General features: G+C 37.4%; 1 protein-coding gene across 1 annotated transcript in view; it reads left to right on the top strand.

The window, feature by feature from the left end:
- The first annotated feature begins 416 nt into the window (after positions 1-416).
- Positions 417-24,099, top strand: part of fars2 (phenylalanyl-tRNA synthetase 2, mitochondrial) — a 116,965-nt gene continuing 93,282 nt past the window's right edge. The window contains exon 1 of the mRNA XM_059326857.1: positions 417-1,096. The gene's annotated coding sequence lies outside the window, so the exon portion shown is untranslated. The remainder of the gene's footprint in view (positions 1,097-24,099) is intronic.

The following is a 24,099-nucleotide window of genomic DNA, read 5'->3' as shown; positions in this document are numbered from 1 at the left end:
GGAAGCGGGAGGATTCTCCTCTGAGCTGTTGACAATCAGGAACGGACACAAACGCTTTTACGCTTTTAACTTTAAACTGACGGTGTTTACGGTTCCCTCCTTGAATGATAAACCTGCAGCAGGCCAGTTTCTGACCTCTGAGTGGTCACCAGCAGCTCAAACATTATTATTAGATGCTGTGTCTTATTTATAGAATTAACTAACAATATAATACTTTATTTGTATAATAATGTATGTACATTTGATTAATTTTCCAAATTTTTTACAAAAAAATATTTTAAAAAGACACAAAATGACCAAAAAATAAACAAAATTACTAAAAAAGACACACATTTATTACAAAAAGACACAAAATGACCAAAAAATTTACAAAATTACTAAAAAAGACACACATTTATTACAAAAAGACACACATTTATTACAAAAAGACACAAAATGACCAAAAAATAAACAAAAATACTAAAAAAGACACACATTTATTACAAAAAGACACAAAATGACCAAAAAATAAACAAAATTACTAAAAAAGACACACATTTATTACAAAAAGACACAAAATTACCCAAAAGAGATGCTGTATCTTATTTATAGAATTAACTAACAATATAATACTTTATTTGTATAATAATGTATGTACATTTGATTAATTTTCCCTCTGAAATCAGTCTCAAAAATCATATTAGTCAGACTCCAGATGTTCTAAATGTTGGGCTGATTATGGAAAATCTGGAGGTAGAATCTGCAGGTTTGACACGGTTCAGCTGAAATATAAAATATAATAAATAATCTCTGCGTAGATAAAGTTGTTGAGGACGGAGAGAGATTCTGTCGGCTGTCGACACGAGTTAGTGAGTCAGTGGTTGAACCATCGCTGTGAGCTGCAGATTGAGTTTTTCCTCTTGTCTCCTTTCTGCCGGCTGGATCAAGGCCTCCGACTCCTCGGACGCCCCCTTCATCCTCCTCCTCTTCCTCCTCCTCCTCATCGATCGCTTCCTCCCGTCGTGTTCAGACCAGCGGAAGAATCCGTCTGGGACACATCAGCCCCTGACCCGGACCGGCCCGCCCCCCTCCACCACACACACAAGGAGGAGGACAGGTGTGTGTGTGTGTGTGTGTGTGTGTGTGTGTGTGTGTGTGTGTGTGTGTGTGTGTGTGTGTGTGTCTAACTCTGAGTGTGTCTGCTGCTGATGATGATGTTTCACCGTGTTGAACATCGTATTGATCCTTATTTCTGTTTCTGCATCAGTCGGCATTCGTTAGTTAAAGTGCTGTATGTGTGTGTACGTGCACGTGGTTGGTTTCCACATGGTTGGCGTGCACGTGGTTGGCGTGCACGTGGTTGGCGTGCAAATGGTTGGCATGCAAATGGTTGGCATGCAAATGGTTGGCATGCACATGGTTGGCGTGCACGTAGTTGCCGTGCACATTGTTGGCGTGCACAATGTTGGTTTCCACATGGTTGCTGTGCAAATGGTTGATCAACTACGTGCACACGAACTACGTGCACGTGGTTGGCATGCAAATAGTTGGCATGCGCATGGTTGGCGTGCACGTAGTTGGCATGCACAATGTTGGTTTCCACATGGTTGGTGTGCACGTGGTTGCTGTGCAAATGGTTGATCAACTACGTGCACACCAACTACGTGCACGTGGTTGGCATGCACGTAGTTGGTGTGCAAATGGATGTCATGCACGAGGTTGGCGTGCACATTGTTGGTTTCCAAATGGTTAGCGTGCACGTAGTTGGTGTGCACAAGGTTGGCGTGCACGTAGTTGCCGTGCACAAGGTTGGCGTGCACATAGTTGGTGTGCACATGGTGGGTGTGCACGTGGTTGTCGCACGCATGCACGTGGTGGGCGTGCACAAGGTTGGCGTGCACGTAGTTGGCGTGCACATGGTTCCCGTGCACAAGGTTGGCGTGCATGTAGTTGGTGTGCACGTGGTGGGCGTGCACGTGGTTGGCATGTGTGCGCTTGGTGTGCAGCAGGTTGATAAAGTTGTGAATAAAATATCAGTGACTTGCAGTTCAAAATCATTTAATTACAATGTATATGTATATTTTCTTATTTTATAAGGTTTTTTACAGTCTTATTTTTTAATTTATTAAATCTTTTAATTTTAATAGGTAATTCTGTTTTTATTGATTTATTTTGTTTTATGGTCTTTAGATTAATTAATATACTTATTTCTTTGTTTCTATTAATTCATTTATTTTAAACGTCTTTCAAGTTTAAAGAAGTTTAAAGTCATTTATTTTTTTAAAGAAAATATTGGGATTTAAAAATAAAAATAAAAATAATTTCCCTGAATGTCAGTGCAAATATCAATAAATAAAAATGATTTGATACAAAGTGTTTACAATTTCCCTGAATGTCAGTGCAAATATAAATAAAAATAAGATTGATTTGATACAAAATGTTTAAATTTCCCTGGATGTCGGTGCAAATATCAATAAAAAAAAATAAAAAATAAGAATAATTTATTACAAAATGTTTAAATTTCCCTGGATGTCGGTGCAAAAATCAATAAAAAATAATAAAAAATAAGAATAATTTATTACAAAATGTTTAAATTTCCCTGGATGTCAGTGCAAATATCAATAAAAATAAATAAAAAATAAAAATAATTTGTTACAAAATGTTTAAATTTCACTGAATGTCAATGCAAATATCAATAAAAATGAATAAAAATAATTTGATATAAAACTTTTAAATTTCCCTGAATGTCGGTGCAAACATTCATCTTTTTCTTCCTCTCTGGATGAATATTTCCTGCGTCTCTCTGGGGTTCCAGCTTTATTTGGTGGTATTTTGGTGTTTAATGTCACTGGGAGCAAAGTGAATCCGGCAGCAGATGTAAACAAACTCAAGCTCGACTTTAATTGGCAGGAAAATGTAAATGCAGTGAGAGTGAGCGGAGCTTTGATGTGGAGCAGAAGAGCTGGAGGAGGTCACTGTCAAAGACTGGAGGGAACATCTGTGTGTTTATAGGGACAAAGTTAGAGTCCTGCAGAGACACACACACACACACACACACACACACACACACACACACAGACACACACGTACGACTAAATTCTCATCCGTCTTCAGCTAAATGATTTTTGTAAAATGCTTCTTGGATCAGCTGGAAACGTCCTCGTCACAAAGCTGAAAAAAGATGATTTTCTGACTTTTTAGAGAATTTTTGTTTCTATTTATTTAATTATTGTTGAAGGTCTTTCAAGTTTGAAATTTATTTAAATTTTTTTCAGGAATTCAAAGCTGGAGAATGTTTTTCTGACTTTTTAGAGAATTTTGTATATATATATATATATATATATATTGTGTATATATATACACCAAGACTTTAAGAGGTCAAGACCAAGACAAGACCAAGACTTTAAGGGCTCGAGACCAAGACAAGACCAAGACTTTTAAGGGGTCAAGACCAAGACTTTAAGGGGTCGAGACCACGACAAGACCAGCTGGAAACGTCCTTGTCACAAAGCTGAAAAAAGATGATTTTCTGACTTTTTAGAGAATTTTTGTTTCTATTTAAAAAATTTTTTTAACATTATTATGATTATAATTAATTAATTAAATTATTATTTAGTAGGTTATTCATTTTTTATTGATTCATTTTGTTTTATGGTTTTCAAACAATAAAATTAATATCTTTCTTTTTTTTCGTTTTAATTAATTCATTTAGTGTTCAAGGTCTTTCAAGTTTGAAATTTATTTACACTCTTTTTAAAGAAATTTAAAGCTGACTTTTTTTTCCCTGACTTTTTTAATACTTTTTTTTTAGTCTTACATTTAATTAATTTTAAAAATGTTGGTAGACAATTATGTTTTTATTGATTATTTTTTTGTTTTATGGCTTTTAAAATGAATGAATATATTTATTTTTTTGTTTCTATTTATTTATTTATTTATTGTTGAAGGTCTTTCAAGTTTGAAATTTATTTAAATTTTTTTCAGGAATTCAAAGCTGGAGAATGTTTTTCTGACTTTTTAGAGAATTTTGTATATGTATATATATATATATATATATATATAGTATACTTTATCAGTTTTTTTGTCTCATTATGTTTTTATTGATTTATTTTGTTTTATGGTCTTTAAGTTAATTTCTTTTTTTTCTTTATCTTTATTAGTTTATATTAATTAATTTTATTGTTAAAGGTCTTTCAAGTTTCAAGTTCAAAGAATTATAATATTTTATAAGAAATTTAATGATTTTTGGCGGGGTTAATAAGTAAAAAAAACCTTTTGATCAGCTGGAAAAGTTTTTCTGACTTTTTAGAATTTTTTTTCTACTCTTAGTTTTTAATATATTGAAGGTGAATATGACACCTTTATGCTGCATGAGAAAAACGGCATGTTATCATCATAAAAGACTTGTATATTTTGTCATATTTCCCCTTCCTGACTACATAAAATAACACGGTTGGTGTCTTCTCTAGAATAAAAAGTCAGTCGGAGGTTAAATGTTTTTCTAGCGTCACTTGGAAACAGTTTAATTTGATGTACAGCACAAAGTAAACAGCATTTCATCTCTCCTTCAGTGTTTTAGTGCCTCAGCAGCTCTTCTGACAGCAGTTTGTGTAATCAGGAAACTTCCTGCTTCAGTAATGAGACACACAGATGTATTAGTGTTGGATGTGGGCCTGTGGTCTAAATTAACCCAGCTGGGTCTCTGTGAATGAGCGAGGGATGGATGGAGGGAGGAGAGGAGATCAGAGCTGCAGCCTTCGTTAGCTTTCATTAATAAGAGACGAGGCGTCCGGCGCTCCGACTCGCCCTTCGCCTCTCATTACCGTCCGCCGCCAGACGTCACCTCCGAGTCTCTCAGTCTGACTGTGTTTACTCCGAGCCTCCAGACCACGTCTCGGGGAAATTAAAACCCACATAATGGACACGGAGATGTGTTCAACCGTCGACAGCAGGTTTGGTTTTTGATCTAAGAACGGGAGGTGAACCGGACCGCTCAACGTTCAACCTCACAATGAGATAAAAACAGTCCTCGTGACTCGGGGAGGTCCGACTGGTACCAGGTCTAGAGGAAACCCAGGACATGTTGGACAGGTTCTAGATCGCCTCGGGTCCCAAAGAGGAGCCGGACTATGTTTCCCCTGCTTCTCCTGCAACCAGAAACCAGAAAATAATAGGTGGATGGAATTTAAAGTTAGGCGATGTGTTAATAATAATATAATAATAACTTAAATTTATAGAGCACCTTTCAAGAAACCCAAGGACCAGTGTTGTAGTCTAGACCACTTAAACCGAGGCCAAGACAAGACCAAGACTTTTAAGTGTTGACCCCTCAAAGTCTTGGTCTTGTCTTGGTCTTGACCCCTTAAAAGTCTTGAGACAAGACCAAGACTTTAAGGGGTCAAGACCGAGACAAGACCAAAACTTTAAGGGGTCGAGACCAAAACAAGACCAAGACTTTAAGGGGTCCAGACCGAGACAAGACCAAAACTTTAAGGGGTCGAGACCAAAACAAGACCAAGACTTTAAGGGGTCGAGACCAAGACAAGACCAAGACTTTAAGGGGTCGAGACCAAGACAAGACCAAGACTTTAAGGGGTCAAGACCAAGACAAGACCAAGACAAGTCCAAGGCTTTAAGGGGTCAAGACCAAGACTCTAAGGGATCAAGACCAAGACAAGATAAAGACTTTGAGGAGTCGAGACCGAGTCAAGACCATGACTTTGAGGGGTCAAGAGCAAGACAAGACCAAGATTTAAGGGGTCAAGACCAAGACAAGACCAAGACAAGACCAACACAAGACCAAGACTTTAAGGGGTCGAGACCAAGACAAGTCCAAGACTTTAAGGGGTTGAGACCGAGACAAGACCAAAACTTTAAGGGGTCGAGACCAAAACAAGACCAAGACTTTAAGGGGTCGAGACCAAGACAAGACCAAGACTTTAAGGGGTCCAGACCAAGACAAGACCAAGACTTTAAGGGGTCGAGACCAAGACAAGACCAAGACTTTAAGGGGTCGAGACCAAGACAAGACCAAGACTTTAAGGGGTCAAGACCAAGACAAGACCAAGACAAGACCAAGACAAGTCCAAGGCTTTAAGGGGTCAAGACCAAGACTCTAAGGGATCAAGACCAAGACAAGATAAAGACTTTGAGGAGTCGAGACCGAGTCAAGACCATGACTTTGAGGGGTCAAGACCAAGACAAGACCAAGATTTAAGGGGTCAAGACCAAGACAAGACCAAGACAAGACCAAGACAAGACCAAGACTTTAAGGGGTCGAGACCAAGACAAGTCCAAGACTTTAAGGGGTTGAGACCAAGACAAGACCAAGACTTTAAGGGGTCCAGACCAAGACAAGACCAAGACTTTAAGGGGTCCAGACCAAGACAAGACCAAGACTTTAAGGGGTCCAGACCAAGACAAGACCAAGACTTTAAGGGGTCAAGACCAAAACAAGACCAAGACTTTAAGGGGTCGAGACCAAGACAAGACCAAGACTTTAAGGGGTCAAGACAAAAACAAGACCAAGACTTTAAGGGGTCAAGACCAAAACAAGACCAAGACTTTAAGGGGTCGAGACCAAGACAAGACCAAGACTTTTAAGGGGTCAAGACCAAGACAAGACCAAGACTTTAAGGGGTCAAGACCAAAACAAGACCAAGACTTTGAGGGCTCGAGACAGAGTCAAATGATATGAGTCATGTTATTTGATGAACTCGAAGTAATACGATTTACGCAAAATCACAGTAACGATATTAACAAGTAATGAATTAAAATCCAGAGTGCGATTTGTCGGAGGCCGAGACAAGACTGAGTTAAAATGCAGTCGATTCTGAGACGAGACCAAGACTTTCAAAAAGTGGTCTTGAGACCAAGACTGATCTGGAGTCCTACACCACTGCCAAGGACGCTTTACAATACAATACAGTATGATGACTACAAAATAGGGCCCTGATGACGGGTTCAGGGGGTTAGAGGAGTCCAACAGCCTTTGTGAAGAGATGTTGCTTGAGAAAATTTTTTGAAAATATCCTAGGAGGAAGCATTTTGGGTTTGGGCCTGTAAAGAGTTCCAGAGGGTCTTTGGGGGCTGCAGAGCTGAAGCTAGAGCCCCAAAAGTTTTTAGTTTGTTTTAGGGGAGTGATGAGCAGACCTGTCAGACACCTCAGGTTATGGTCACTTCTTCAAATGAACAGATGATGCATTCAAGGACCTCTCCTTGTCTCCTCTATCCTGGTTTCCTCTCCACTTGGAGAATACATGTAGAATATATTTCACTGGTTTAAGCTTCATTTTGATCACTTTCTATAGCTGAAACCTTCTTAACCTCTGATGCGTTCAAGGACCGTCGGAAAATTCAAACTCTGACGATAACACCTGTTTTCACAGTTTCTTCCTCATAATAATATAATTATAACTTAAATGTATGTAGCGCCTTTCAAGAAACCCAAGGACGCTATATAATACAATACATATAACTTTATTGACACATTGCCATGGATACGCATTGTTCTGCTTCTCTCCTGATGACGGCTCGCCTTGTTAGTGACCTGTCAATCAAAGGTAGCCCCGCCCCAAATCATATGATTCTTTATCTTCTATTTTCTTCTAAATGGGGCCATTATTTATTATTTACACTATTAACGTCAGATTGTCTTGAATAATATGTTCTACTAGTGACTGAGACCGTAGTGTTGGTTTAAAAAAGGTCCATTAACGGGCTGATGAGGATCTACTGGTCCACCAGCAGGCGGAGCTGGTCCCACTCAGTGGTCGGACATCTGAAGCAGGTGCAGAATGGGAGGATCATTGGATGATGAGGGGCCCCGTGGCTCCCAGGGGCCTCCTGCCTGGCAGGTTAATCCAGCCCGCAATCAACTCCATCAATCAGCTGGAGAGAACTAAAGTGCTGAGGAAGAAGAGCATTCTGTTTTACTGCCTGCTTCTGAATTCATTAACGCTTCATTTGAATAATAAAACACTAAACTACCGGCTGGGATTAAATTTGTATATCAGAGCATCAGAATCTGAGGCGTTCCAGCCAAAGTGATTAGCAGCTAATGGCTGCCTTCAGCGCAGGAACGTTAGCATCACTGTGTGTTTGTGTTTGTTGGCTTGTTGCATTAAAGCAGCAGCAGCTTTGGTCCAAGTTTCAGCACAGCGAGAGAATAAACTAGTCGGAGGTGAGCAGGATGGGAGAGTCGCTACTCTGTGCACTAGAAATACACTTTAACGGACAAAAGTGTGGAAACATTTGAATAAAATAGAATTTATAGTGTCACAAATGTTGTAAAAAACAGTTTTCTCCACATACTGAAGTATTGTCATGTTTCCAAACTCTCCTGTCCTCTCCCCTCAGCTCTGTGTAAACAGCCTCTCCTGTCCTCTCCTTTCCTTCCTTCTCCTTGTTTCCTCTCCTTTTCGTATCTCCTCTCCTTGATTCCTCTCCTTGTTTCCTCTCCTTGCTTCTTCTCCTTTTCTCCTTTCCTCTTGTTTCTTCTTCTCTCCTTGTTTCCTCTCCTCTTCTTGTTTCCTCTTCTCTCCTTGTTTCCTCTCCTCTTCTTGTTTCCTCTTCTCTCCTTGTTTCCTATCCTCTCCTTGTTCCTTATATCCTTGTTTCCTCTCCTTGTTCCTTTTATCCTTGTTTCCTCTCCTTGTTTCCTCTTTCCTTGATTCCTCTCCTTGTTTCTTCTTACCTTGTTTCCTCTCCTTTTCTTCTTTACTCTCCTTACTTCTCTCCTTGTTCCCTCTCCTTGTTCCCTCTCCTCATCCCTCCTTGTTTCCTCTCCTCTTCTTGTTTCCTCTTCTCTCCTTGTTTCCTATCCTCTCCTTGTTCCTTATATCCTTGTTTCCTCTCCTTGTTCCTTTTATCCTTGTTTCCTCTCCTTGTTTCCTCTTTCCTTGATTCCTCTCCTTGTTTCTTCTTACCTTGTTTCCTCTCCTTTTCTTCTTTACTCTCCTTACTTCTCTCCTTGTTTCCTCTCCTTGTTCCCTCTCCTCATCCCTCCTTGTTTCCTCTCCTTTTCTTCCTTCCTCTCCTTGTTTCCTCTCCTTGTCTCATCTCCTTGTTTCCTCTCCACTCGTAGAATACATGTAGAATATATTTCACTGTTTTAAACTTCTTTTGGTCACATTTTTTATAATGGAAACGTTCATAACCAATGATGCGTTCAATGACCGTTGGAAAGTTCAAACTCTGACGATAATGCCTGTTTTCACAGTGTCTTTCTCAGATAAAATGTGTATTTTTAGGGATCTTTTGAAGAAAACATATTTCTCAGAGGTTCCTGTGAGTCTCCTGTTTACAGACGGACCCACTTCATGATTAAATGCAGTTTGAGGCCAAAACTTTGTCGTTTTCATCATGTTTTATTTGCTCTTCTGGTATATAATAACCTTGTAAATCCTGCAGAAAAGATAAAAGCATGAATCTGTCTGAGTGTAAGTGAAGCAGCTTCCTCTGAAGGTTGTAACGACCCGGCCGGGTGCTAACTGTGTTAGCGACGGGGAGCGCTAGCATTTGTTCTGCTGTCAGAGAAGACAAATTAGCTGCTGCGCTAATTGTTGCTGCAGGAAGATACAGCAGTGTGTGTGTGTGTGTGTGTGTGTGTGTGTGTGTCTGTGTGTGTGTCTGTGTGTGTGTGTGTGTGTGTGTGTGTGTGTGTGTGAGAGTGTGTGTGTGTGTGTGATAACGGAGTCCTTTGCAGTCCAAATATCACCCAGGATGTCAAATTGATTTCTCTGGCGTGCAAGTTCACATGTGTGTGTGTGTGTGTTAGTGTGTGTGTGTGTGTGTGTGTGTGTATGCGTGTGTGTGTATATATGTGTGTGTGTGTGTGTCCTCCATCTGTTCTGGAAAGCCCTTCCTGAACCTGCTGTGCCCACCAGACCTTACGACACACACACACACACACACACACACATACACACACACACACACACACACACACTCAGACTCCATGGTGAGTTGCTCGATTATATAACATCCGAAACACTTCCTGGACTCATCTCACACACACACACACACACAGTAATATGTTCCTAAAGTGTGTGTGTGGGGCGTGGTCGGTTGGTTTTGGTGCTGAATGAAGTCAGTTAAAGTCTGCAGAGAGACGCTTCAACTGCTTTTAGCTTCTACTGTCAGCAGCTCTGAAGGACAAACTGTGTGTGTGTGTGTGTGTGTGTGTGTGTGTGTGTGTGTGTGTGTGAAAATGGAATTTATATATAAACACATATTGAAGTACTGTCAAAAAATGACCAAAAATGATGAAGAACACATACGAAATCACCAAAAACGACAGAAATATATTGTATTTTTCATTGTCATACTTGCCATCAGCAATTAACTAAGACTAAGAACAAAAATACAAAAAAAGATACAAAAAAGACAAAAAAAGATACAAAATTATCAAAAAAGATGCAAAATTATCAAAAAAGATACACAATTATCAAAAAATATACAAAATTATCAAAAATATAAAAAAGTATCAAAAAAGATACAAAAATATCAAAAAAGATGCAAAATTATCAAAAAAGATGCAAAATTATCAAAAAAGATACAAAATTATCAAAAAAAGATACAAAATTATCAAACAAAAATACCAAAGAGATAGAAAATGACCAAAAAAGATAAGAAAAGATACAAAACTAACAAAAAAGATACAAAATTACAAAAAAGGTACAGAAAATATTGGAATTTTTTTTGATCACACTGGCTATCAGCAATTAACTAAAAATTACCAAAACAAAACCAAAAAAAACCCAGTTTTCTCCACATATTGTACACATTAAAGTATTGTCACAAAAAATACCAAAAATGACTTGATGACTGATGATAAAAAGAGTCAAAAATTACCAAAACAAAGACATACATATTGCAATTTTTAAATCATACTAGCTATCAGCAATTGACTAAGACTAAATACTAAAAAGATACAAAATTACCAACAGAAAAAACTGTTTTTTCCACATATTGTACAGTATTGTCATGTTTCCAGCCTCTCCTGTCCTCTCCCCTCTGCTCTGTGTAAACAGCCTCTCCTGTCTTCTTTTGAGACAAATATCAACATTTTAACAAAAGTTTTGGTCACTTTTTATAACGGAAACCTTTACAACAGGCGATCCATTCAAGGACCGTCGGAAAGTTCAAACTCTGACGATAACGCCTGTTTTTACAGTTTCTTTCTACGATAAAAGATGGATTTTTAGCAATATTTTAAAGAAAACATTGTTTTTAGTAGAGGGTTAACATGCAGAGACACAAAGAGAAATAATTTACATTTAATATTAAATATTTAAACTGGAAACATAAAACAAACAGAAAAGTCATTTGAGTCATCAAGTTAAGTTATTTTCTGTCAACTGAAGTTTGTTTTTAACAACCACAGAAGAAGAAGAAGAGACATCAGGCTGCAGATAAACACTCGTTAGCAGAAACATTCACTGTTTTTTTATGTTTTTCTGGGATTTATTGATAATAAGAACAATATGTTTTAACGGTCTTGAGGCTTAAACGTGATAAACTCTCGCTGTGTTTGAGCTGTTTTTTATTGTCTGTGTGCTGAGAGTCGTCTTAACGTCGGTCCTGTTTGGATCATTTAGCGTGAAGAGACTTGAAACATTAAAGCACCTGAATGTGTGTTTTCAGCGTCTGGATCCATGTTTTATGAGCTGCGGCGCCGCGACCCGGCCCGAGCTCCGGCCCGTCTTTATGTGAGGAGAGTTTAGAGAAACGGGGAGAATAAAACATGGAGCTGCTAATAAGAGGCAGCCGAGTGTGTCGAGTCTCGGAGGAGCTGCAGGAGATCACAGCTGATCTCAGAGCTGCAGGAGGATTCATATCGACCCCGTTACGCTTCACACGGGGAAATACCACATCCACAACACATCAGTTCTTTCTGTTCTGAGCAATAAAAAAAAAGAGCAGAGAGAAAGTTGTGCACGCTGTAAACATTTTTTTTTAAAAAGGTAAAAAGTCTCGCAGCAAGTTGAGCAATACTTACAGTATTTTAATCTTTATTACAGGAGATTTCTTATCAAAATACGCATAATATACAGTAAATATCTGTAATATAATATAATATATTTATCTGTAGAATAACTCGTTTTGCTAAAAACCAACATTTGGCGAATAAAAATAAGCCCTGTGAGTTAAAACTAATAAAATAAAAAAAATATGTAAATATATATAATAATAAAGACCAACGTTTGGCCAAAACAAATAATAATAAAATAATAATAATAATAAGAAAATAATATATATATATCAAACTAATAAAGTAAAAAAAAATATTCAAAAATATCATAATAAAGACCATCATCAGTCAAGTAATGATTATAAGCAGTGAGTAAAAGCTAATAAAATACAGTGAAAATATATATATATAAAAAAATATAATAATAATAATAAAGGCCAACATTTGGCCCAAAAAAACTAATAAAAAAATATGCAAAAAATAAAATGATAATAAAGACCAACAATTGGCCAATAAAAATGATAAGCCATGTGAATTAAAAACTAATAAAATAAAAATATATTTAAAAAAAAAAGATAATAAAGACCAATGTTTGGCAATTTAAAAAAAAATAAAATAATTTTAAAAATGTGTATATATAATAAAAACCAAGCCGTGAGAATTAAAAACTAATAAAATAAAAAAATACATGTAAAATTATAATTATGAAGACCAACATTTGGCCTATAAAAACGATAAGCCTTGTGAATTAAAAACTAATAAAATAAAAATATATTAAAAAAACATAATAAAGACCAATGTTTGGCAATTTTTAAAAAATAAAATAATTTAAAAAATGTGTATATATAATAAAAACCAAGCCGTGAGAATTAAAAACTAATAAAATAAAAATATATTTAAAAAAAAAAGATAAAGACCAATGTTTGACAAAACATTTTAAATAAAATAATAATAATAAAAATAAAAAAAAAATAAAATAAAAAAAAAATATATATATATATATAATATAGATATATATTATATAGATATAAAGAACAAGCCGTGAGAATTAAAACTAATAAGATAAAAAAAATATATATAGAAAATTATAATGATAAAGACCAACATTTGGCCAATATAAATGAGCTGTGTGAGGTAAAACTAATAAAATAAAAAATATACATTAATAAAGAGCAGATAAGCAGCTCAGCCTGACATTATATATATATATATATATATATATATATTCTTCTGTCTGAGTCCGGCTCATGTCGGCTCAGAGACGCTGATCTGGATCTGAGAGTCTGACAGAGAAACCTGCAGGTCAGCTGACAGCTTTCATCCTGCTGCCTATTACTGACACACACACACACACACACACACACACACACACACACACACACACACACACACACACCTGGAGGACTCATCTCTGGCTCCATGACAGCGGTTCCCACAGAAAGCAGAAAACTTCTCCTCTTTGTCTCTTTATTAAGAGTCTGGGAGGAAGAATCTGTGAAACCTGATTCACATCCAGCAGCAGGAGACCAACTGGCCTCACACTGTAGAACCTGTAGAACCTGTAGAACCTGTAGAACCTGTAGAACCTGTAGAACCTGTAGAACCTGCTAACAGGATAGATTTTATCTTTAGAGTCTTTATACGATCTAACAAAGACGATAATAACTCCTCGTCCAAAACGTTTCATAACACTCTAGTTGTTCAGGAAGTCCGGAGCAATAAATTCTGTCTGCAAGAAGTCTTTCTGCATTTCATGAATAATATGTGGAAAAATCTGGTTTTGGTCATATAATGTTGTTTTTGGGGATATTTTGTGTGTGTTTTGGTCTCTTTTGGTCTTTTTTTTCTCTTTTTGTGCCTTTTTATGGCCTTTTATTGTCTTTTTGGTGGTAATTTTGTGTCTTTTTGTGGTAATTTTCTGTCTTTTTTTATATTTTTACATCTTTTTTGGGGGTATTTTGTGTGTTTTTTGTCTTTTTGGTCTTTTTCTCTTTTTTTGCCCTTTTTTGGTCTTTTTTGTGGTAATTTTGTGTCTTTTTGGATATTTTACAACTTTTTTTGTGGTAATGTTTTGTCTTTTTTATATTTTTACATCTTTTTGGGGGATATTTTGTTTGTTTTTTGGTCTCTTTTGGTCTTTTTTTCTCTTTTTGTGCCTTTTTATGGCCTTTTATTGTCTTTTTGGTGGTAATTTTTGTCTTTTTGTTGTAATTTTGTGTCTTTTTTATATTTTTAGATCTTTTTTGGGGGTATTTTGTGTGTGTTTTGGTCTCTTTTGGTCTTTTTTTGTGGTAATTTTGTGTCTTTTTGGATATTTTACATTGATGGAGGCTGGAAACATGACAATACTTCAATAATATGGACAAAACTGGTTTTGGTTATTAAATGTTGTTGTTTTTTGTCATTCTGTGTCTTTCTAAAATATTTTACATCTCTCTGGGGGATAGCTTGTGTGTGTTTTGGTGTCTTTTGGCCTTTTTTGTAATTTTTTTCCTCTTCTATAGCCTTTTATTGTCTTTTTTTGGGTCATTTTGTGACTTTTTGGTCATTTTGTCTGATTTTACAACACTTGTGAGAGTTGTGGACGCTGATTGTGCTGATTCTTTAGAGCTTTTAGATTGATATAGATTTGATTTGTTGCAGTGAATCACAGAGAGTTTTTGGGTTCAGCAGCTCTGCAGCGAGCTGGAATAACTGCAGCTGAAATATTAATGTTGCAGCTGTGTAACGTTTGTTGTTAGCAGGTTTTAGTTGATCCGCTTCGCTTCGTCAAGTCGTTCCAGCAGATTAAAGTCCTGACCTTCCTTCTCTTCTCTTTGTTTCTGTCTGTTCAGTCCTGCAGCTGCAGAAACAAACAATTAAAATCCACATCAGTCTGAGATCACCATATTTCAGCCTGTTTTTCTCCACATATTATAATAACTAAGGTTATAAATTAATTCACTGTGAGGAAACGTTTAGTTTTCTGTGAGTGAACAAGCTGTTTGTGTTGTAAATCTGTGTGGGAGTGTCAAGATAAAACATTAAACATTACAACACACACATATAATATAAATAATATTTATATATGATATGAGTTAAAAACAACAACAAGTACAGATAGACACTAAAATAATTCAGACGTGTGCATTAAAACCGTTAAAAGTCAATTAAATAGTAATTAAAACTATTAAAATCATAAAATATGTGAGTTAAAAACCAAGAAATGAAGTAAAAATAAGATAAAATGAAATAATAATTAAGGCCTACATTTGGCTAATAAAAAATAACAAAAGTTCTAACAAATTAAAAAGAAATTAGAATTAAAAAATAATAATTTAGAGCAGGGGTCTCAAACTGGTGGCCCGCGGGCCAATTGTGGCCCTCGTGATGATATTTTGTGGTCCCCACCTTGATATGAAAGTTTAATGTGAGTTTTATATGAATGGCACTTTACCGTGTTGTGTGTGGAAGGTCCCTTTAATTACTTTTTGGGGGGTAATTTAGTCTTTTTTTAATAACTTTGTGTCTTTTTTAATAATTTTGTGTCTTTTTTTAAGTGATTTTGTGTCTTTTTTTAAGTGATTTTGTGTCTTTTTTTGGGTAATTTTGTGTCTTTTGTTAGTAATTTTGTGTCTTTCTTTGGTCATTTTGTGTCTTTCTTTGGTCATTTTGTGTCTTTTTTTAAATAATTTTGTGCCTTTTAAAAAAATATTCCTGTGTCTTTTGTGGTAATTTTTATGTCTTTTTAAAATAATTTTGTGTCTTTTTTTGTAATTTTGTGTCTTTTTTGGTCATTTTATGTCTTTTTTTAAATAATTTTGTGTCTTTTTTAGTCATTTGGTGTATATTTTTTGGCCATTTTGTGTCTTTTAAAAATATTTTTGTGTCTTTTTTATTCTGTCTTTTATTTGGTCATTTTGTTTCTTTTTTTTTCTTCATTGTGATACTGCCTCCAGTGGCCCCCAGGTCATTTGAGTTTGAGACCCCTGATTTAGAGCAACATTTGGCGGAATAAAAAACGATAAAATTGTGTGAGTTAAAATCAATTTCAGAAGTAAGAATTAAAAAAAAGAATATATTAATGTGAACCAACATTTGGTCAAAAAAGTGACATTACCAAAAAAAGACACCAAATTATCAAAGAAAGACACTAAATTAGTGTGTGTGTGTGTGTGTGTCTCTGCAGCATATGTTTGCTGTTTACTGTTCTGCAGCCAGGATTCTCTCCCACACACTTCCTCCCTCACACACACACACACACACACACACACACACACACACACAGGTAGTGTCTCTGCAGCGTTTCCTTCAGGTGTGAACTCACGTGAAACAGAGATAAACATTTCTCTGCTGTTTGAGAAACTCGATTCCATTCAGATTTAATCTTGTTTTAAACAAACTCCATCTGCAAAGAAAATAGACGAAAAAAAGAGACGATATTTCTCCTGCAGGTGTTTGGTGGAAGGTTACACTGTGGAGAAAACGTCACCGAAACATCCACAAAAACAATCTAGATACCGTAAAAAACTCTCATTCTTTATTTTAATCCTCTGAAACGTGTTTTCTTAAAAAAACGCCAAAGAAATAAACTGTAGAAACAGGCGTTATCGTCTGAATTTTAACTTTCCAACGGTCCTTGAAAGCATCATGGGATACAATCGTTTCTGTTATAAAAAGTGACCAAAACAAAGCTGAAAATATTGATATTTCATTGATATTAAGTGGAGAGGAAACAAGGAGAGGAAACAAGGAAAGGAGGGAAAACAAGGAAAGGAGAGGAGACAAGGAGAGGAGAGGAAACAAAGACACAAGTGGAGAGGAAATCTGGGGAGGAAAAAAGGAGAGAAAGAACAAGGAGAGGAAACAAGGATAGGAAACAAGGAGATGAAACAAGGAGAGAAGGAACTTTTTTGGTGATTTTTTAATTAGAAAACATATTTTCAGACGGTGGAGCTGACAACATGTGTCTATAGAGGAGTGTGTGTGTGTGTGTGTTTGTGTGTTTTATGTTCAGTCTGTGTGAGTTCAGAGACATTTGTCTTTGTCTGGACACTTCTGTGTGTGTGTGTGTGTGTGTGTGTGTGTGTGTGTGTGTGTGTGTGTGTGTGTGTGTGTGTGTGTGTAACAGATTGCTGGGTGGCAGAGAGCTGCAGCCTCGGCACTTTTCTCCCCCGACCATAAAATCTCCCTCCTTCTTCATCATGTCACATTCCTCCTCCCCCTCCTTCTCCTCCTCCTCCTCCTCCTCCCCCACTAAATTTGCCTTTGATTATGTCTCCTCGTCCCTATCTTTGTCTCCTCGTCCCTATCTTTGTCTCCTAGTCCCTATCTTTGTCTCCTCGTCCCTGATTTTGTTTTGTATTCAAGGAAAATACTTGAGTAAAGTCCAAGTAATTTAAATTTACAGTATGGAATGAAGCCAGTGTTGCCAACTCCTCAGTAAGGAAAAAGCAGCTATTGGCTCCAAAAAGTCTCTAGAAGTCACTAAATGACGTCATCACCTAATTTGCATAATTGACCATGTGCATGTACTGGTAATGGACGCTGTAGGAGAGAGGAATAATGTGGTGGGGAAGACAAAAAGTGAGTAAAAACACCCAAAATATCTTTAGAACTGCGAGTTGACTGTCTCCTGTCACAGCTCCAGCCCTCCTCCTCTATCCGCCTCGGGACTAAAGGCTAAAGACCCAGAAGAGACTCTGACTGTAAACAGCCAGCAGCGACTTCACGCATACACGATTTGCAGACTGGACGCTAAGGGGTTAACATCCCCTCCGGCTCTGTGACTGCAGCTGGGAGAGACTGCTGCGGGAGCTTTTTTTTAAAATAAAAAATGGTCGCTAGAGGGGTCTGAAAGTCGCTTAATCTAGCAACACAGTCACTAAGTTAGCAACACTGCTGCTCACTGCCCTCAGGAGCTACGCTGTTACATTAGGTTACGTTATGTTACGTTACGTTACGTTATGTTACGTTACGTAATGTTATGTTATGTTACGTTATGTTACGTTAGGTTACATTACGTTACGTTAGGTTACATTAGAGTACGTTAGGTTACATTAGGTTACGTTACGTTACGTTACGTTACGTTACATTAGGGTACGTTAGGTGAGGTTACATTACGTTACATTAGTTTACGTTACGTTAAGTTAGGGTACGTTAGGTTAGTCTATGTTACCATAATTTAGGTTATGTTAGGTTAGTTTACGTTAGGTTAGGTTAAGTTACGTTCGTTTAGGTTAGGTTAAGTTAGGGTACGTTAGTTTAGTCTAGGTTACCTTAGTTTAGGTTACGTTAGTTTAGGTTAGGTTACTTTAGGTAAGGTTACTTTAGTTTACGTTAGGTTATGTTATGTTACGTTACGTTGCGTTACCTGTGCTACTTGCTATATAGATTGTGTATAAGTTTGAACGTTACCTTTTACGTTGATGTCCTAAGAGGATCCGAAAGGATTTGATGCCTCGTTGACTCAAAACAAGTCAAAAATAACGTTGTGTGTTGTGATCACACAGTGCCAGTAGAAATTATTAGTGGAGCATTTATATTAATGATCAAAAGCGTCAGCTAAATGACATGTAATGTAATGTAATGATCATGTGAAATTTCAGCAGCTGAATGAAAGTAGAGAAACACTGAAAGCTGTGAATCTGTGGAGGAACGAGGAGCAGAGAGTCAGATTTAAAGAGGAGGAGGAGTAGGAGTTTATGGCCTTTTAGAAGAGGAGGAGCAGGAGGAGGAATAGCAGGAGGAGCAGGAGGAGGAATAGCAGGAGGAGCAGGATGATGGATGTGGGGTCGTTCCAGGACTCGCCGTTTTAAATAAACGCCACCGTATCAACCAATCAGCTCACAGAACAGCTCCTATAAATCTGCTGCAGCCTGGAGCCACTCATCATGTCACACACACACACACACACACACACACACACACACACTGCAGCAGATACAGCAGTAGTACTGGCTGCAGTACTTGTACTCTGAGTATTTGAAGTACTTGCAGTATTTCTTGTAGCAGCTCAGACAGATAATCAATACGACTCAAAGTCACTTTTTACTCAATAATTCCACTTTTCATTTCATAACTAGCAGCTGAGAGCTGAACTCCTTCATGGCGGTGCGTTCGAGTGCTGCTCCGAAGCTCCGACATCTCAGTTACCAGGACAGTTTGAGTCTCATCGTCTCGAGTTAAACATGTTTATGAAATAACTGTTTGTCTCCACACTCAGATATCTGGACGACCACAAGTCCTAGTCCCTGTCTCTGTCTCCTAGTCCCTGACTTTGACTCAGATTGTGTCTCCTAGTCCCTAACTTATCTTCTTGTCCCTGACTGTGTCTCCTAGACCCTAACTGTGTCTCTGTGTCTAACTTTGTCCTCTAGTCCCTATCTTTGTCTCCTAGTCCCTATCTTCATCTCCTAGTCCCTGACTTTAACTCTGATTATGTCCTCTAGTCCCTGACTGTGTCTCCTAGTCCCTATGTCTGTCTCCTAGACCCTGACTCTTTCTCCAAGTCTTTGACCTTGTCCTCTAGTCCCCGACCTGTCTCCTAGTCCTTGTCTTTGTCTCCTGGTCCCTGAATTTGTCCTCTTGTCCCTGACTTTGACTCTGATTATGTCCTCTAGTCCACAATTTTGTCTCCTAGTCCCAGACTTTGTCTTCTCGTCCCCGATTTTGTTTCGTAGTCCCTGACTTTGACTCTGATTATGTCCTCTCGTCCCTTACTTTGTCTCCTAGTCCCTGACTTTGTCTCCTAGACCCTGTCTTTGTCTCCTAGTCCCTGACTTTGTCTCCTAGACCCTGTCTTTGTCTCCTAGTCCCTGACTCTGTCTCCTAGTCCCTGTCTTTGTCTCCTAGCCCCTGACTTTGTCTCCTAGACCCTGTCTTTGTCTCCTAGTCCCTGACTCTGTCACCTAGTCCCTGTCTTTGTCTCCTAGTCCCTGACTTTGTCTCCTAGACCCTGTCTTTGTCTCCTAGTCCCTGACTCTGTCTCCTAGTCCCTGTCTTTGTCTCCTAGTCCCTGACTCTGTCTCCTAGTCCCTGTCTTTGTCTCCTAGTCCCTGACTCTGTCTCCTAGTCCACAACTTTGTCTCCTAGTCCCTGACTTTGTTTCCTAGTCCACAATATTTGACTCTGATTATGTCTCCTAGTCCCTAACTTATCTTCTAGTCCCTATTTCTGTCTCCTAGTCCCTGTCTTTGTTTCCTAGTCCCTGACTGAGTGTCTGAGGGGGGACAGGTCAGACCTGTGTGAGTCTCACATGTTGACCTCTGAACTCTCTTCAGTCGTCAGACAGTAGAATAAATGACCATGGTTTATTAATAAAGACGTGTTTTATTTTGTGGACCTGCTGTTGTTTTAAAGTGTGTCAGCTGGATGAAAAGCAGCAGATTTTATAATCGGTGACTCACCGGGAAAGAAATGAGTAAAAATAATTGTGTTTTTGACATTTAATGTGTCACTTCCTGCAGAATATCGACTGTTTTTACAGAGTAAAAGCTTTTTCTGCTCCTCATTCATTAAAATAGCCGAGGGGGGAGGAGGGGGGGTCGGAAGTTGTGTAAGTGTCCGTGTTGGCGAGCGAGTCGAGTCGTGAACAGGATAGAGAGGCGAGGACCACAGGAAGTGGTCACCGAGCCAGAGAGGGACTCCCTCTGATAGAGAGAGACGGAAATATCTCCATCTCACTGCTCACAAACTGTAATGTGTCTATACTGTTGGAATATTATTCTTTCTTTTAACATAATATTACCTTCATGACATCCTGTAACCCTCCACATGACAAAAGAAAGACACGAAATGATGACAAAAGACACAAAATGGCTAAGAAAAGACACAAAAAGACAATAAAAGACACAAAATGACTAAAAAAGACACAAAATGAGCAAAAAAGACACAAAATGAGCAAAAAATACACAAAATTACCAAAAACAGACACAAAATGGCTAAAAAAAGACACAAAATGGCTAAAAAAAGACACAAAAAGACTATAAAAGACACAAAATGACTAAAAAGACACAAAATTACCAAAAAAAGACACAAAATGACAAAAAAAGACACAAAATGACTAAGAAAAGACACAAAATGACTAAGAAAAGACACAAAATGATGAAAAACGACACAAAATGACTAAAAATAGACACAAAATGACAAAAAAGACACAAAATGACCAAAGGAAAAGACACAAAATGACAAAAAAAAAGACACAAAATGATGAAAAAAGACGCAAAATTGCTAAAAAAAAAAAAATGGAGAAAGCAACAGTTTTCTCCACTAGTATTGCACAGTATTGTGGATTTCACATGTTTTTTTCATTCGTCACTTGTTGTGGGTGCAAAAAATTGTACTCATTTTTTTTAGCTAAGCAACACGTTTTCTGTGCACAAAGCCAGAAATTAAATGGTCAGAATAGAAGAGTAACTGTGCTCGAGTCAAGAAATGATCCTCGTCTGTTCTGAAAGGAAATGTTTCTCTAAAATAAGGCAGAATTTGTGAGATTGAACTAAATCTTTCGAGGCAAAAACATGATGCTGAAGTTCTGGTCTTGGTTCAAAGTTTTGCATGTTTTGTATATTTAAACTGAAATATATCTGACATACTCCTGCGATTAGTTCTGGGGTGCCTCAGGGCTCTATTCTTGGCTCTTAACAATTTACATTACACAGTAATGACATCATTCTTCCTGAAATTTACTGCAGCATCAAGTTTTATGCAGATGATACAACTCTGTACGCACATCATCGTCAATCTTACTTTCAGATATCTATTCTTAACCCTCTGAACCCCAACAACTTTTTGCTCTTTTTACATTTTCCTCTCCGTGTCCTCACTGTGTTTCACTGCAACATGTAAAGTCTCTATAAATCTCTAAGTCCTGCAGCCCAATCAGAACAACTCAAACAGTCTTTGTGTAGAATAACACAGTTAGAATGACAGACACCAGAAAAAAAGTTAAATTTCTCTGATGAATATTTTTAGTAATTTTGTGTCTTTTTTGGTAATTTTGTGTCTTTTTTGGTAATTTTGTGTCTTTTTTTAGTAATTTTGTGTCTTTTTTCTGTCATTTTGTGTCTTTTTAAAATAATTTTGTTTCTCTTTTGGTAATTCTGTGTATTTTTTGGTCATTTTCTGTCTTTTTTGTCATTTTCTCTTTTTTTAGTCTTTTTGTGTTTTTTTTTTTGTCATTTTGTGTCTTTTTTTAGCCATTTTGTTTCATTTTGTGTCTTTTTTTTCTGTCATTTTGTTTCTTTTTAGTAATTTTGTCTTTTTATGTAATTTTGTGTCTTTTTTATTTGGTCATTTTGTGTCTTTTTGTGTAATTTTTGTGTCTTTTTGTGTAATTTTGTGTCTTTTTTTGGTCATTTTGTGTCTTTTTTCTAGTAATTTTGTGCCTCAAGTGGCCCTCGGGTAATTTGAGTTTGAGACCCCTGATGTACAGTCTCTCTCTCTCTCTCTCTCTCTCTCTCTCTCTCTCTCTCTGCAGTATGTAATTTATCACCTCTCTCTATCAGCACGTCACTTTTCACAGGCTGGATGAATCCCTGCACTAAAACTGCCTGCGTGTGTGTTTTCTCTGTGTGTGTGTGTGTGTGTGTGCAGGCTTTACATCTCTGCAGCGTGTGTGTCCTGTCTGATGTTTGTCTTCACGTCTGTTTCATCCTGTTACCTGTTATGTACGTTATGTGACACCGTCACCTTGGCGGCGGCGCTGGTGTCGTATTTCCTGCAGTCGGCCGTTTCTCCGTCTCATCCCGACTGTTCACACAAACTCCTTTATCCCTCAGTGTGTTTTTCTGCTGAGCAGTGGGTGGTTTTTATTCTAATATTTTATTTTGGCGGCGGCGGCTGCAGCTCGTCCTTGGCGGCGTCCCTCTGCTGCCGCCACCTCTAGCCGGCTGGCGGCGTCAGAAGTCCCATCACAGCCTCCCTGCTGGCTGCTGACACCACGCTTAGTCACAGCAACTTCTTGGCAACGCAACAAGGGATTTTCTCAGCAACTTTCACACGTGATGAGTCATGTTCCACTTCCTCCAGAGCTGCTTCCATTTTATCTGAGAACTAATCTGCCACATGGTTCATGTCATACCTGAGCTCTGTGTTAGAGTCTCCAGACTAGAAAACAAAGCAGCGTGGAGCCCTACTGTACATTTACCTCTAAAGTTCTGGCTGTAAACTCCATGAGGCCAGTTTCAGTTTGATGATGATATACCAAGTAAAACTGGAGACAAGCTCAAATAGATTTAGTATCAAATGATAGAACTGGATGGAACCCTCTTATATGGTAGATTTGACACCTTTGTTCACATTTGACACATTTAAATATTCTTTATTGTGCATGATAGTGTTTTGAAAGTAAAAAAAAGATTCAAAATCACATTTTATGTTGGACTAAATTACTAAAAAAACACAAAATGACCAAAAAAAGACACAAAATGACTAAAGAAAGACACAAAATTACTGAAAAAAAGACACAAAATGACAAAAAAGACACAAAATGACTAAAAAAAGACACAAAAAGACACAAAATGACAAAAAAATGACCAAAAAAAGACACAAAATTACTAAAAAAAGACACAAAATGACCAAAAAAACATGCAAAATGATTAAAAAAGATACAAAATGACCAAAAAAAGACACAAAATGACCAAAAAAGACACAAAATGACACAAAATGACTTACAAAGACACAAAAAACATGAAAAGGATTCAAAAATGGACAAAAAATGCCCAAGACTCCATAGAGTTAAACAGTTTCACAGCATATTTGACCATATTTGTGGTTTTTATTGTCATAATACCTTAAAAAACGTGATTCACAAACCATGACCAATGGAAGTTAGGTAAAAAAATATGTTATGTAAAAATGGTTAGTAACATAAAAAACATGAATCACAAATCGTGAGCCACGCAAGTCTTTTAAGACTGGTCTCCCATCAAAAACGACAATATAGAGCAATATTTTTTTCACAGACCGTGAGCCATGTAAGGTCCAACAAAATGTGTAAGTTCTGTAAGAAAATCCATTAGTCCCCTGAAAATTTTGGCTGTAACTGTTGATTTAAGTTGAGTTTTGTGGTTTTTAATCAGTTGATCTACTGGCCTCCTGAACATTAAATTTAAATTTCTCTCTGGGAATCAGACTTTAGGAAGCGGTTCATACTTCACTGTTAG

The sequence above is a fragment of the Centropristis striata genome, chromosome 23 (assembly GCF_030273125.1).
Source record: "Centropristis striata isolate RG_2023a ecotype Rhode Island chromosome 23, C.striata_1.0, whole genome shotgun sequence".
NCBI classification, from domain to species: domain Eukaryota; kingdom Metazoa; phylum Chordata; class Actinopteri; order Perciformes; family Serranidae; genus Centropristis; species Centropristis striata.
The sequence above is the reverse complement of the archived record's forward strand: the minus strand, read 5'-3'. Positions and strand labels throughout refer to the sequence as shown.